Below are 14,973 nucleotides of genomic sequence, written 5' to 3'. Positions count from 1 at the left end.
CTTGATTCCTCATACTCGGACTCGGTATGTAATTTACTAGAAATTACCTCAGACTCGGTTGAACTGGTTTCTTCACCATGAGATGGAGAATTGACCTACAGACGGAGTCTTCTAGAAGCAGTGCCTTACCCCATAACATCTTTTGAGCTTGGGTCAGTGTCACACCCCCAAAATACCACATGAGGAAACCCCCACGAGGCGTGTGACGTACCAGGATCTAGCCACCAATCACATTGAACTCATAACAATTTTTGAAATAAGTCTTCATCAACATAAAGCATTACAAAAAAAAATTAAATGTAATACATCGTGTTCAGCGGAAGCATAATACATGTTTAACTAAAACCCAAGTGTATGAAATCATTGTGTCTCGTTTCGAGTTTCCATGTTCCTCGACCCATGACCACTCCAGCATCCCAGACAGCAAGTTCCACATCCTATGTATCAATAACCTGCGAGCATGTACATACGTGTATCAGACAACGCTGGTGAGTTCATAGTTTTACGAAAACGTTGGTTACCTAGTGTTTAGTTAATCCATTGAAGTTAAATCTGAAAGTAATGTTGATAATATCTCGATACTGAACAATCAATCACGTAAAACGTTGGTTACATGTGTTTCCGGATTCTTAACTTCATTGTGATATCACAATCAATCACGTAAAACCCTTATTATTTATGTTAGTTATATTAAACTTTGTTATGTTTATATTTATTCGAATATATAAGTAGACAATTTATGTATGATATGTACTCTAACATTAGATGATAAGTTTATGTGTGCCGGTGATAAGCGGGTGATCAAATTCGAATAACTGCCGGAGGCAGTTACCCGCCAAAATCAACCGCCAAAAGTCAATGTATTTATACAAGATTTCCGGCAACATGAACAGGTTATCAAGACATTCTTATTTCCAAAAGAACTGTCCATTACCCTTTGTTCTCGATATCCATTGTTTTATCTTTCATTCTGCATCATGCAAATCCAATTCGGATCTCTTACTAACATCGATTCAAACCCAACTCTTAATTCCGCTGCATATGCGTCTTCTGATCCCCAACATAGTGGTATCAGAGCGGCATCGGGGAAGAAGAAGACTGAAATTAAATCTACATCCACCTTGTTGCCTTGTCAACACTGCACGGATAAGATGAATGGCAAGAACAAGCGGATTCAACGAGAGAAAACATGTTTCTACTGTCACCAACCAGGGCACCAAATTTATTCATGTAACAAGAAAGAAACAGATGAGGCAACCCAATTAATCCGGCAAGCGGTGAATATGGGAATACAGAAACAAGTAGGAGAAATCAGTAATCATCATGAGATGATTGTCGTCGGTACCGAAGGAGAGTTATGGAGCGATATTTAGTACGTTAGTTCTGTATTTAAACATCACATGGCTGGGAATTTAAATATGTTTAAACGTATTAAGCATATTATCGGGGTTGATACACAATCTGGGGGAAACAATTTTTTGTTTACGCGTGGGGTTGGATCGGTTGAAATCAAAACTTGCAATGAAACCATGAGAATTCAAAGCGTTTTTATTCTCCTGAGTTAGACCGGAATGTCTTGAGCATGGATCAATTAACCATGCAAGGATACACTGTCAACAAGGACGGTGATACTTGCAAGATTTTTCCTATGTTCTCAATTTCGGTAAATAACTCTGTTAATGAAGCAAGTGGGTTGACAAGGGAGGAAGAGATAGGGCTGAATGAAAAACAGGCCATCCTTGATGAAAGTGTGTATGACGATGAATTCAAAGAAAAATACTTAAACTCCTATTTCGAAGAACTGAATCTGTCTTCGCAAGAAACAGATTGGAGTTTAATGATTGTTAAGGCAATGGAATTCCATGAGTTTGCCGACTGTAAGGCATTTCTGAATTTAATCGATGATCGAGAATTCGTGTTTAAATATAAACACAGGTTGGAGTTAAAGTTTGAAGAGATGGTTAGATGGTTCCTGTTCGATTATATGGGAATCACTACTAGACCAGTCCCACCATTTACTCCAAGCAAGAGAAAAATAGACTTGTTAAGTCTATATATACTAGTGGCAGTGGATGGTGGTTACAGGGAAGTCACAATAGAAAACTTGTGGCCTGCAATAGCAAAGGATTTAGGATTTGAATACAACGACGGAGATTACATGAGGGTCACTTATGCCATGTATCTCGATATCCTAGAGTATTATTACAAATTTAAAACTGTTCAAGGGAAAGTGCAGGACAAGGAGGTGGTGTTTGAAGAAGGAGGGTCCTCAACCGGCTGCCATAGAAGACCGAGAAGTGCAAGTGATATCCAACAAGAATCTGCCGGATCGAAACAATTTGCACTCTTTGCAGGAAATGATGAAGATAGCTGGAATCTAATGAAGAAGAGAAAGCGTTTCAACTTCAATCATGCGAGATGGGCTGTCGAAGAAGCAAATCGGAGTGTCATGGAGCGAGTCGGAAAACATAACCAAGTTTAAGGGGGGTTATGTTAGTTATATTAAACTTTGTTATGTTTATATTTATTCGAATATATAAGTAGACAATTTATGTATGATATGTACTCTAACATTAGATGATAAGTTTATGTGTGCCGGTGATAAGCGGGTGATCAAATTCGAGTAACTGCCGCCCGCCAAAATCAACCGCCAAAAGTCTATGTATTTATACAAGATTTCCGGAAACATGAACAGGTTATCAAGACATTCTTATTTCCAAAAGAACTGTCCATTACCCTTTGTTCTCGATATCCATTGTTTTATCTTTCATTCTGCATCATGCAAATCCAATTTGGATCTCTTACTAACATCGATTCAAACCCAACTCTTAATTCCGCTGTATATGCATCTTCTGATCCCCAACAATTTACTCATGCCAACCGTTTAACACATAACAAAATCAATAATAATCAACTCAGGTTGTAAACGAACCCTAATCATGTTTGAAACCTTATATCTACTGATATAACTCAATCACGAAATCACGAACTCGGTCATGATCAAGAATAACGAACCTACTTACTGGTTACTAGAATGAGAGAGAGAGATGATCCATCGCAAGAATGAGAGCTCCGATAAAGGCTGGATTACCGTCGATTCGCAAGAGAGGATGAGGATGCGTTGGGGTTTGTTATTTGTGACAAAACTGAAACATAAAAAAAAACCTTGTGCAGCCCTTGTGCGTTCGGAACAGGTGGGTCGGATCCAGTCTGGACTCTCGTTTGGGATCGCGGAGCTGGGCCGAGAATACTCCAACTTGAGAGAAAAAGGGTGTGCGGTCTCTTAAGGAGTGTGCGACTCAGGGTAATGTGCGACCGAGGTGTATTCATATAACATAACACTTGATACTACATATCAATCTCTATGATAGCCAATAAACACGACACTTAGGGGCTGTTTGGTAGCCTCTGAATGGTTATTAAGAGGCTACCTCTTAATGAACCCATTAAGAATTTTACCAAAGAGAATGTAGAAGAATGTGACATGTGATGATTTACCATTCAGAGGTTACCTTTAACCATTCAGACTTGAGGTTACCTCTTATTCATTCAGGGGTTTTAAACCATTAAGAGGTAGCATCTGAATGGTCATTAAGAGCCTACCAAACAGCCCCTTACATATAATTAATTAAGTATACTCAATCAATTCTAACGAGTTAAACTTACGTACACTCACAATCACGACATGTTATGACACGTGGAATCGTAACAATACGAACTAAGGGTCATGGGATTAGGTAATGCTAACTTTGAAAGTTCGGGTTCTCACAGTCAGTTCGGTCAGTTTGAGGTGAACGGGAGTCACGGGACCGAAACTTGAATTTTGGTTGACCAATTGTAGAACTGCCAGTAGCATGAATATTTGTCTGGCTTGTTGACTGTTCCAGATCATTACCCGCGCTATAATGTGAACCAATATTGGGTCCTATAGATACGGGTGTTTCACTTCCCATTGTTGTCGTTATTTTACTAGCCGACTTGTTAATCGAGCACTCTTTGCCGTTTTGTAAAACTGACAACAATTCGGAGAGACAAACATCCTGTTCACATGTTCCGTCCTGAAAGTTTAACCCAGTCTCACTACCAAAATCATTCGCAAATCTTGAATCCAGATACGCTCCAAATTCTGGATAACTCTGCAACATTATTTTTGTAACAATAATTAACTATTTACACCAGAAAAAAATCGAAAGTACAAAATGTGTAAACAGATTGACCCACAACTAGGGCTGCAAACGAACCGAACCAAACGAACACGGCGTTCGTGTTCGTTTGTTAAGGAAATACATGTGTTCACGAACAGAACACAAACAAACCTTAATGAGGCCTCTGTTCATGTTCGTTCATTTAAACTAAATGAACAAAAGTTATTGTTCAAGTCCTTTCACTTGTTAAACGAACGAACACAAACAAATGAATTAATTAATAAATAATAAACGAGTCGAGCCCGAGCCCGAGCCGAGCTCGAGCTTCAAAACTTACCTTCGAGCCCGAGCCTGAGCCGAGCACGAACTTCAAAAATTACCTTCGAGCCAAGCTCGAGCTCGAGCTTTCGTAAGGTATTCTCATCAGGTTCAGTTCCATACCTGGAAAATTCTAGGTGACAAAGCAAGATAGTTATCAAATAACAAAGCCAGACATAAGTTGCTAAATAAAGAAAAAAAGACAGTTCTAGTGTTTTCAAAGAGGACACAAAAGCCAAGCAGTACAAGAATGATTTAGCATCTCAACACTCGAGTATAGTTAATTTGACAGAAAATGAATGATGTTCAAAAACTAAGAAACACACTTGGGTTCTAGAATGACACCTTATCTCATGCATAGTTCAAACGGAATATGTCATTGTACACATAAAAGCTTCCTTGTGGTGTTGGCATCAAATGAAACATCTGCATCAAAACCAGTCAAACAAAACATAAGAAACATGTTGTGTTGTATCATTAATAGGTAGGGGTGCAAACGAGCCAAGCGGCTTGCGAGCCACTCGAGATCGGCTCGAGAAAAAGCTCGAAACGAGCCGAGCCTTATCGAGCCCGAGCAAAGCTTGAGCTTAAAATAAAGCTCGTTTGTTTATCGAGCCCGAGCTCGAGCCTCGCATGTGAAGCTCGTTAGGCTTGTCGAGCCTTATCGAGCCTTAGTGCAAACGAGCCGAGACGAGCCGAGCTTATTTTAACTTGTTTACAAGCCGACCTCGCACCTAAAAATAAGCTTATTGAGTAAACGAGTCCGAGCCCGAGCTTCACTTATCGAGCTCGCGAGCCTAAAAAATCTATTATTTATATTATTTTTATTTAATATATTAATTAATAGATAATAAACGAGCCCAGCTCGAGCTTGAAAAAATACCAACGAGCCGAGCTCGAGCTTCGAAAACAAAGCTCGAATCAAGCCGAGCTCGAGCTATCATAAGTTAATCGAGCTCGAGCCTGGTCGAGCTCGGGCTCAGCTCGGCTCGTTTGCACCCCTATTAACAGGTTAAATACATAGAGTTGGCTAAAATGAAACATATAGAAGCGTCAGATGAATCAAAAGTTGCCCAATGCGTATTTTTCATGCATGAAACCTCCTAAGTCTTCCTTAACCAAAAAATTAGATCATTAAGATAAGTAACTGTAATCAAACCTAACACACTAGATAATTATGTAAAAATAATCACATCCTTTGTACACAATGTTCTGGGTCATACCTACATTGACCCTCTCGGCCCATATTAAACATTAGTATTACCCATTATCTGACCCACCAGAACCCTCCACTTTGCAACATCTACTTGCAGTCACTGATCTCCATTTTATGTATTTTCAGTAATATGATAAATTAAAAAGTTAATTAACTGTTTTTCCTGGAAAATCCCCTACCATGTAAATTGACATTTGGTGTGACACTCACATACTTGCCTAAAAATATTAATAAAAATTAAATAAACATAAGACATCGTGGACAGACAACCATGCAGCTCAAACTATAAATGTAGGGTCACTTTGCAATGAATACTCAACTCGACTATCTCTCTCCCAAGTCCCCCCAGGTCACATGGAATTCACAGAAGTATATTATCTTATTAACTTTCTCCCCACGAAGAATATAAACAAACTCCAACAAAAACAGAAAATTCACCTATGCAAAATTGCTTATTCATAGACACCAATAACATCATAATTCATAACTTAATACAACTATTTCCATTGTTGATGTAATTAGTTGTTAGAAGCTTTGTTTTAAAATGTGCGGTTATTTTTAATACCTAAACCTGATTTCGATGGGGCTAAACCGCCACTTCGGTTCCGATTCGAAGAAGATTTTGTTAGGGTTTTGTCTGCAGATGATGATGATGAAGGTTGTTGTGGTGGTGCAGAGGAATATCTATAGTAAAATACATCATCTTCATCATCATCACTGTATCTTGATCCAATCATTTTGGAACAATTTAGAGCATCAACTTCTCACAAATTGGTACACAAAGATGACTAATTTATGACGAAAACTGAATCAATTAGGATTCGATGTTGTGTATCTGACCTGAATATAGATTGAATAGTGAAAATCAACAGTTGTTGTGGCATCAAATGAACTCTAAAATGGCCGATTTGATGTTTGAATTCTGTATAGTTCTTCGATCAGATCAAACATATGGAGAAGAGTTCTTTGAATGGCTAGACCTAGGGGAGCGGGTGAGAAGCATGGAATAAAATTCTGGGAGGGGAGTTATTTGGTCCTAATTATTTAACTTTTGGAGAGCACGCAGATTCATTAAAAAGTAACTTGTCTATTTGAATTTTACGCTTTGTTCCCGAGACTCATTTAACAGGGGGAGGGGAGGGAAAAGAGATGAAAATATGAAAAACCATGTTCTCGAGTTTCATTTAACATGGGGGGGGGGAGGGAAAAAGGAAGAAAATATGGCCAAATATGACCATATATTTATCCTCCCAAATTGGAGAGATTAGGAGAGAAAATTTTCCTTCCCCTCCCCTCCCCTCCCCTCACCTCCCCCTGTTAAATGACTCGGGAACATAGTGTTAATGTTGTCACCGATAACATGGTCACAATTAACAAATGCCTTTTTTTTCATGTTTTTGCGTATTTTTCTTACAAATTGCCACCGAAAATAAATAGGTGACAGAAACTGCAACCACTTTGCTACCATATCATGATAAATACACTTATTTTCATTTCCGTGGCAAATCGGTGGCTAAATTTGCTACCATTTTTTTTAGCAAATTTTGGTCACCATTGCCAAATTTTCTAGGAGTGACAATTTATCGTCATTTTAAGCCTGACTTGGTTATAACGACGGGTACATACTTTCAAAAACGAGCTAGGAATAATTTTATTTTTTAATATTTATAAAAGTTTGAGAAAATTGTATATAAACAAATATATGACCATATATCATACTAAAACTCGTTCAAAATAATTTGAAAATGCTTAAGTTTTTCAAATACATTGGATTAGGAGAAATGCATATATCAAAACGTCACACGTACAACCGGTGTGTCATTTAGCTGTTAGCGGTGATCAAAGGAAGATGATTCAATTTTGTTTGGTTGTTAGTTGTAGGTTTGCTCAACTGGTATACAACCGGTGACAATCAGTGCCTTGATCAGTTGTTCGTGAAAAGAGGAGACCGGCGTGGTGCGTGAAGAATGGGCAGAAAGGATTCGTCAAAGCAGGTGGCTTTGGATTCGTCTCGTTTGGCAAGGTGAGGAAACAGAATAAGCAAGTGGCTTTGTTTTCTTTGTCGGTGGAGTGGCCTCTTGAACAAGGGTGATCGGGAAAAGGTAAAGGAAAAAAATACGGTGTAACATTATGGCGTTGGAGTTCAAATCGGGTGGCTTTGGAAATGACCGGGGTGAGGTCTTTAATCCGAGAAAAGTCGTGATGCTAGTGAGTGTTTCCAACGAGATGCCATGTGACATGTTACAAGTGTAGTGAGTTTTATTCTGGTTGGACCGTGAAGACTTTGGACGTGACCAGTGGAGATCGGGTGTCCGGGATAGGTCGTGATGGTTCAGAAGAAAAAAATAGTGGTTCGGTGTTGTAAGTGACAGGTGTAAACAAACCGATTAAGGGGGGTGACTGTTGGATTAATCGGTTGTTTACGGGTCACACGGTTAGCACATTATCAGTTCACGAGTCAAATGTTCAACAGGTTTTGGGTCGACATGGTCAAGAGTTTTGAGCAAGTAAATCAGAAGCAAACGTGGTTAATGCATGGATCTATTTTATGTTTAATATTTAGTATTAAATTAAGTTTTATAATTACTTGTTCTTTCACGTGTAGAAAGAGTTTATGAGGGGCCTGAACCAACAACACTTTAAACCCTCAAGATTATTCAACATAGGTCCCCACCACTATCCAAGTTTGGGTGTTCTTGGACAAAACTGCCCACCCAAAACCGAGAGCCAACTGATAAGTGAAAACAACTGAGTGGAAAAACAAGAAAAATCTACCCTAAAACGGCTTCTTGTGGATGCTCTTAGAACTCGAGGTTACATACAATTTGTCGTCATTTTAAGCCCGACTTGGTTATAACGACGGGTACATACTTTCGAAAACGATCGAGCTAGGAATAATTTTATATTTTTTATATTTATAAAAGTTTGAGAAAACTGTATATAAACAAATATATGACCCTATATCATACTAAAACTCGTTCAAAATAATTTGAAAATGCTTAAATTTTTTCAAATACCTTGGATTAGGAGAAATGCATCTATCAAAACATCACGTACATGTATAGGATTTCAGCATTGCCATTAAAAAGTTTACAAGGTGACTGGCTGTAATACCCGAAAATGTGGAAACCCTAAAATAATAAATACCAATTTATATTGTCGGTGCCTTTTAAAACAAGTTTAATACGTTTTAAAAATCGATTAAACGACAATCATTTTAACCAATGGTGTTATTATTTTACCAGTATTGTACACACAGTATAACATTTTTCTTTAAGTTAAAATAGTTATAAGATCTTTTAGAATTCAAACTAAACTAAAAGGTTGTTTATATAAATTGCCATGAAGTTAAAGGGATTTATGGAAAAAAAATCAAATTAAATATAGGTTCATATTCTTCGTAGCCTTTTTCCATGTTTGGAATCTCCAACCGATATTTTCTCCATAACTGTCGCACACTATATCAATTTTCGTAACCGACATTGATTGAGCATTAGATGATTAACATTTGTGGCTGGATTCTTATAACTCGTTCAAGTCTGGTCTCACAAGTTCACACTTATACAATTACATACGAACCTAATTATTCGCTCCACCAGAGTTCACCAATAACCGCCGAACACCCATCACCGCAACCCACCGGAAACGCCGCCGCATGTCCGCCGTTTTGGCCACCGCACACCACTGTCACCACTACCACCGCCGCGAAGCAGTGTATATTGGCGCCACCCTCAGTTTGTTTTTTTGGCGACCACATAAATCGTGTCCCCGAAACTAACTCGTTGTTTTGCTCGCCCGTCAGTAAAGGTAACGATTTGACCCTATGATTTTCGTTTGGTTAAGATTGTTTCTTGATTGTTTCTGGCGACTAAGGAGGTATTAACTAGTATCGTTTTCTTTAAACCTAATAATCTAGATTAAACTTAAGAAACTGAAGTCTGGCATATACGGGTTTGAACCAGGTTTTGGTTATTTTCGGTTTGTTTGTTTTTACTCGGCAAAAAAAAAAAAAAAAAAAAAAAAAAAAAACATACAAATGAACATTTTAGCGGGTAGTAAATTTATATCAACCAAGGTGGTGCCTTATTTAAATGACATTATAATAATGTTTTATAAGAACTGTAAGTTTTTGTTCCTACATATTTTACGATCTAATGAACTAGTCTGGCTAAATGAAAAGATAAAAATGCACTAAACATTTATTATTTTAAAACTTGTTGAATGATATGAAGGTACATAAGTAATTGAGAATGTTCTTTCAATTTTAGTAGGTATTTTCCATAATGAATTCAATTTGAGAACTCAAATATTTAGTCATCCTTGTACGTGTGATTACAAAAGAAATTGTTATTAGTCGATAGGTTGTTAAAATTTAGTAATTTGATTTGCAAATGATCGATTAAATGACTAAGATTGTATGACCTTACACTCCTAAAATAATCATTGTAGTCTAAGATTTTTACTTCGTAATATATATAGTAATACATGAATAAAAAGGAAATTGTTTTATATCTTTAAAATGTAGGCATTTTTTTTATTAATTGGTATTTGCTCGGTTAAACTCTATTAGATCTTATTTGGTTTTCTCTAAATTATATATTTTTTATAATAAAAGGTTAAGACTGAGATCTTTGTCGCCGTGAAATTTAAAAGAACAAGCCAATTAACGGGATTAATCTATTATGAAACTAATTTGAGGTATAACGGAAATATAGGTTCGTATACTATTTGGGGCCGATTTGATTTCTATGTTACTTGGTTTTGCTTTGGCAAATTAAGGTACGGATTCGTGACCCTTTACATCGTAGTGTAACTTTCTGTTTCATTTTCATCATAGTATAAATTTAAATTCGTGTCCGTTACCTTGTAGTACGGATTTTGTCATCGTGATCAGTCTTCAATAATTCTTTATTATGTTATTTTGATACTTTTTAGTGTTTTGGAAATTGTTCGTTATCTCTGGTATCGTCCGGTTTGATTATTATTATTATGTTGTAGCATGCCATACCTCAGACTTGTATTCATGGTCGCATGTTCCCGTTAGTTTTATTTTAGTTGCCTATAGATTATTTACAAGGCCTTATTATTTGTACTCTGTCACTCGAGCATGTCTGGCTTGCCGTTTGGGCGTTAACGGCATGGCACTTATCGTGACAGTGCGTAATAAAAGTTCACGGCGTCTCTAGCTCGTGCTTGTGTAGCACCTTGGCCCCTAGAGGCGTATAGATCGATCTTAGCTCTGAGTTTGAGTCTGTTGTCTGCATGGTTGTAAAACAAGGTTTCCAAGGCCGAGTACTCTCCGAGTAGTCGCTACAAGGTAGGCTGCCGAGGCGACTTTCTTTGACTCCGCCTAATTACTCGGAATCGGTCAAACACGGTCAATATCAGCCAAAATCGTATCTAGTAGGTCAACTTGGGCCTTGTTTGACTTAAAAAATAATAAAACATAATTTATATGCCTATTATATTAAAGAATGAATATTAATTTCACGTATTTTGTTATAGATATTAGTAAAGTTATGTTATTTGACATATATTTAATTTCCAAAAACTTATTTCTTTATAATTTAACATGTCCGAGTACTCCCCGAGTACTCTCCGCCTGGGCCGAGTACTCTCCACTCCCCGGTTGGCCGACTAGGGAACGCCTAGCGACTTTTGCAACCATGGTTGTCTGGAGATGGAATAATGGGTATACGCCACACTCACCGTCTCATAGGTACATAAAGTAGCTACCTGTGTACCAGTCTGTTTGTTTGTTGCTCTGGGTGCTTCTGTGTTACACGATTTGTTCTGTTGATTACATCTGTCGTGTAAGTTAGTATATGTTTCTGTATGTGAATATGTTCAGTATTTGTTCTGATATGTCTGATATGCCTTGTACGCGTCTGATTATAATTCTGATTATGTATCTGGTTATGCTTCCGATTATGTTCAGTATCTGTTCTGATATGTCTGATATGTTTTGTACGCATCTGGTCATGTTTCCGATCATGTATCGAGTTAAGCTTGTTTCTGATTATGTTTAGTATCCGATTATGTTCTGTATTAGTTATGTCTGCTTTGACTCAGTGTCTCTGTATCAGTTTCGTCTCAGTATCAGTCTCAATTTGGATTTCGATTCCGTGTTATACGTATAGTTTGTATCTGTCAGTACCTGTATTCAGTATTTGATTTAATTTTTGTTCTATACTTGTCGTTGAATATGTCTTTGTTTTGTGTCGACTCTCTCGATCGGTTTAATAAGTTTCTTAAGGATTAAATTATTCTAGTTTTAAAAATCTGGTTATCAATATTATTTTGGTTGTTAAATGTAAATCTCCAAAGCTATAAAATGATTATTTTTTTTATTAAATAATAAGTTATGAAGTACGAACAATTGATATATATATTGATTTTTCATCCAAACATTTATTTAAGGATAATAACTTCAACAATTTTTTTCTTTTAAAGGTTAGGGAATTTTTAAATGGTATTTACAATGTTTTGGTTTACGTATTTGTTTTGTTTACGTATTAGTTTCCCATGTCGGTTTACGAAATTGTCATATGTACTTCGTTCTGAAATCCAAGTTGAATTATTCTATTTCTTATATATAACTTTTCATCTTTAGAAAATTATTTTTTTTATCTGATAATGGTTTGCTATTAAATATGATAAATTATTTTATTTTGATAAGATTCAAACATTCCTTATAAGAAAATAGTTTTGCCAAGTATTTTGTTTTAAAAACAATAGCATTATTAAACGTCGTTCAAAATATCTGATAGTTATTAGTTTTGATTTGTTCAAACGTTTCATTGACAAATGATTGGTCAGAAGATTTTCTTATTATACAAATACTAGATTATTTAAATGATGTTTTAAAATAAGTCCGTTTATACAAGATAAAATGCTTTAGTCATCATGGTCAACGACGTATCAGTCTCTACATCGGTTTTGTGTTGGGGTCAGTATCAGTTATGTATATGACTGATTTTGGTTTCCGTATCAGTCTACGTTAAAGTTTCAGATCATTTCGTGCATCAGTTTCAGTGTCAGTCTTGTGTCTGCATCTGTTTTTAGTACTCGTGTCAGTGACCATTTCAGTTCAGTCTCAGTTATGTTGTGTTTTGCTTCCGCTGATATGACTTTACTTGTACTGTTGATTTCTCCGTTACTGAGCAACTTTTGGCTCAGCCGTATTTTTCTTGTTGTGTTTTTCCTATTTGTTTTACAGGTAATATGGGATGATCTGGGATTTCAGTGAGGAGCGTTAGGAATTCGCTGGTCAAGATTCTTTATTTCAGTAATGTAATAAATGTAATTAGGGGTTTTTTTATTTAATGCCATGGATTGACTTTTAGTTTTGATATCTGTAAGAGTGACACGTCAGCCCTAGCGGGGTTGGCGTGTTACAATTATGGTATCAGAGCAAAGGCTCTTTCCTGTAGAAAACTTAAACCTTAAAACTAAACTTGTGAGGTAATGGGTAGACATTGGGTTAGGATTTCAACTTCTGATCAATCTTGATACTCTTCAGTTCGTCGTCCTTGGGTCCATTTACTAAAGGCATTCTGTTTGTCAATCTGTACTAAATCTGCTTATGATCATGTTCATTATCTGGATCTGTTTTAGAATCAGTTGTATCTTTTTGACGAAGTATCCGTATCGATTTTGTATGGTTATTTGTCTTAGTGTCAGTTTTAGTTTTCAATTTAGATTTAGGTGTTTTGTTTGGTTTATATCTATCGGCACGTGTTTAAGTGTCTGTCTTAGTATTTGTTTTGTTTTGGTTTTTGTCTCTATTTCTTGTTCCATATCGGTTTACAATTATTAAACAGTCATTCCACCATCTATGCGGATTCATTATCAAATTCATAAAATGACTCGAAAACATTGTGAATAACACGATTGAAGTGTCTATGAAATCGGACGAACATGACTATGCGGGACCTTGCCACCATACATGCTTCAAGAGGTGTTTTACATCGGTTATATATATCCTAACAGAACAGACGTGTCCACTTTAGTTATCATCTCGTTGTTTATTGGAATTATAACATGTGACTATGATTCCTTTATCGTCCCATTGCCTTCCTTACAATTTGGAAAAGTCATCAAGATGCATGACGGGAGGACCGTTAGGGCACTGATGTAAGGTGATTGACAATTACGGTCATGAACGCAATTGTGAATTACAGGTACATACGTGCGCTTTTGGATTCCTATTGTGTAGATTGGTGCCTATCTGAATCTGTTTACGTCTTAGTATTTTCATTTCCAATCTTCTCAATTTTGTTTCGGTTTGTGTTTACCTATCGTGTTGATAACTCCGTATTATTCAATTAGTGTATGACACATATTTATACAATCTAAAGTTAACTTTGTCTGTGTAGATGCCTTAATTTCATAGATAAGACGCTTACCCATCTTCTAGAATTTATAGAATATATAAAAAAAAAGTTGGTATTACTACCATCATTGTTACCATTAAAGTATTTAATAATATAATATCTTTTATAAGTGACATATGAATTTGAAAGGCTTGGAAGATCTTTATTATTAAACAAAAATTCGACCTTCTGAATAATTTATATACATATACATATATATATATATACATTTTGAACTTTAAATTAATAAAATGTGTTACTTTAACATGTAGTTTCAGCATAGTGTTAGTTCCGATGACAGAATTATTTTAAGAGGTACCGTATTATAATATCTACGAAATTTTAATCCCGAGTAGTAAATAATAAAGAAAAATAAAAAAAATATTATCTATATTGAATAACAACTATTAATTGTAAATAAGTTATTAGTTATTTAATAAATTTCATCAAAAATTAATTAAATGTATTCTGTCTTATTATAAAGCACTAGGGAGAAAGCCCGTGCGATGTACGGCATGCATAATAGCTATTGTTTGTTTGTGGTAAGACGTCTGACACGGCCGGTCCAACTAAACATTTTTAGAAACAAATCTTCCTCTCGGGAAGACAACGGGGTTTTCGCACCCATCACACCACATATCGTTATCTTCACGCCCCACACCTTTCATGCAATTCCCACCGCCACATGTCAGCCTGAACCACTCTTGGCTATTGCGTATGCGTGTGACTTCAACACGACAGGTAAATTCAGCACACTGCATATATTACCAGCATAACTATAAACTTAAACCATTTGATTCAAAAATGATAACCAATATTGTGCTTATCCAAAATGACATATCCTAAGTGTATATTACATTCTAATGCAAACTTGATTTGACCTTAACCAAAATGACCAACGTTTACATATTCTTGGTTC

At 36.3% G+C, this 14,973-nt stretch overlaps 1 long non-coding RNA gene across 2 annotated transcripts; it reads right to left on the bottom strand.

The window, feature by feature from the left end:
* Positions 1–4,771: 4,771 nt before the first annotated feature.
* Positions 4,772–6,667, bottom strand: LOC110874934. 2 transcript variants are annotated; one of them, XR_002556360.2, is made up of 2 exons: positions 6,520–6,667; positions 4,772–4,889 (listed from the first exon to the last, which is right to left on the bottom strand). It is a non-coding gene; the product is annotated as an uncharacterized LOC110874934 (long non-coding RNA). The 2 variants fall into 2 exon arrangements; XR_002556361.2 differs by lacking the exon at positions 6,520–6,667 and adding an exon at positions 6,245–6,269.
* Between the last annotated feature and the right edge of the window lie 8,306 nt (positions 6,668–14,973).

Source organism: Helianthus annuus, chromosome 9, assembly GCF_002127325.2.
Source record: "Helianthus annuus cultivar XRQ/B chromosome 9, HanXRQr2.0-SUNRISE, whole genome shotgun sequence".
NCBI lineage: Eukaryota > Viridiplantae > Streptophyta > Magnoliopsida > Asterales > Asteraceae > Helianthus > Helianthus annuus.
This window is presented reverse-complemented; position numbering and strand designations above follow the sequence as displayed.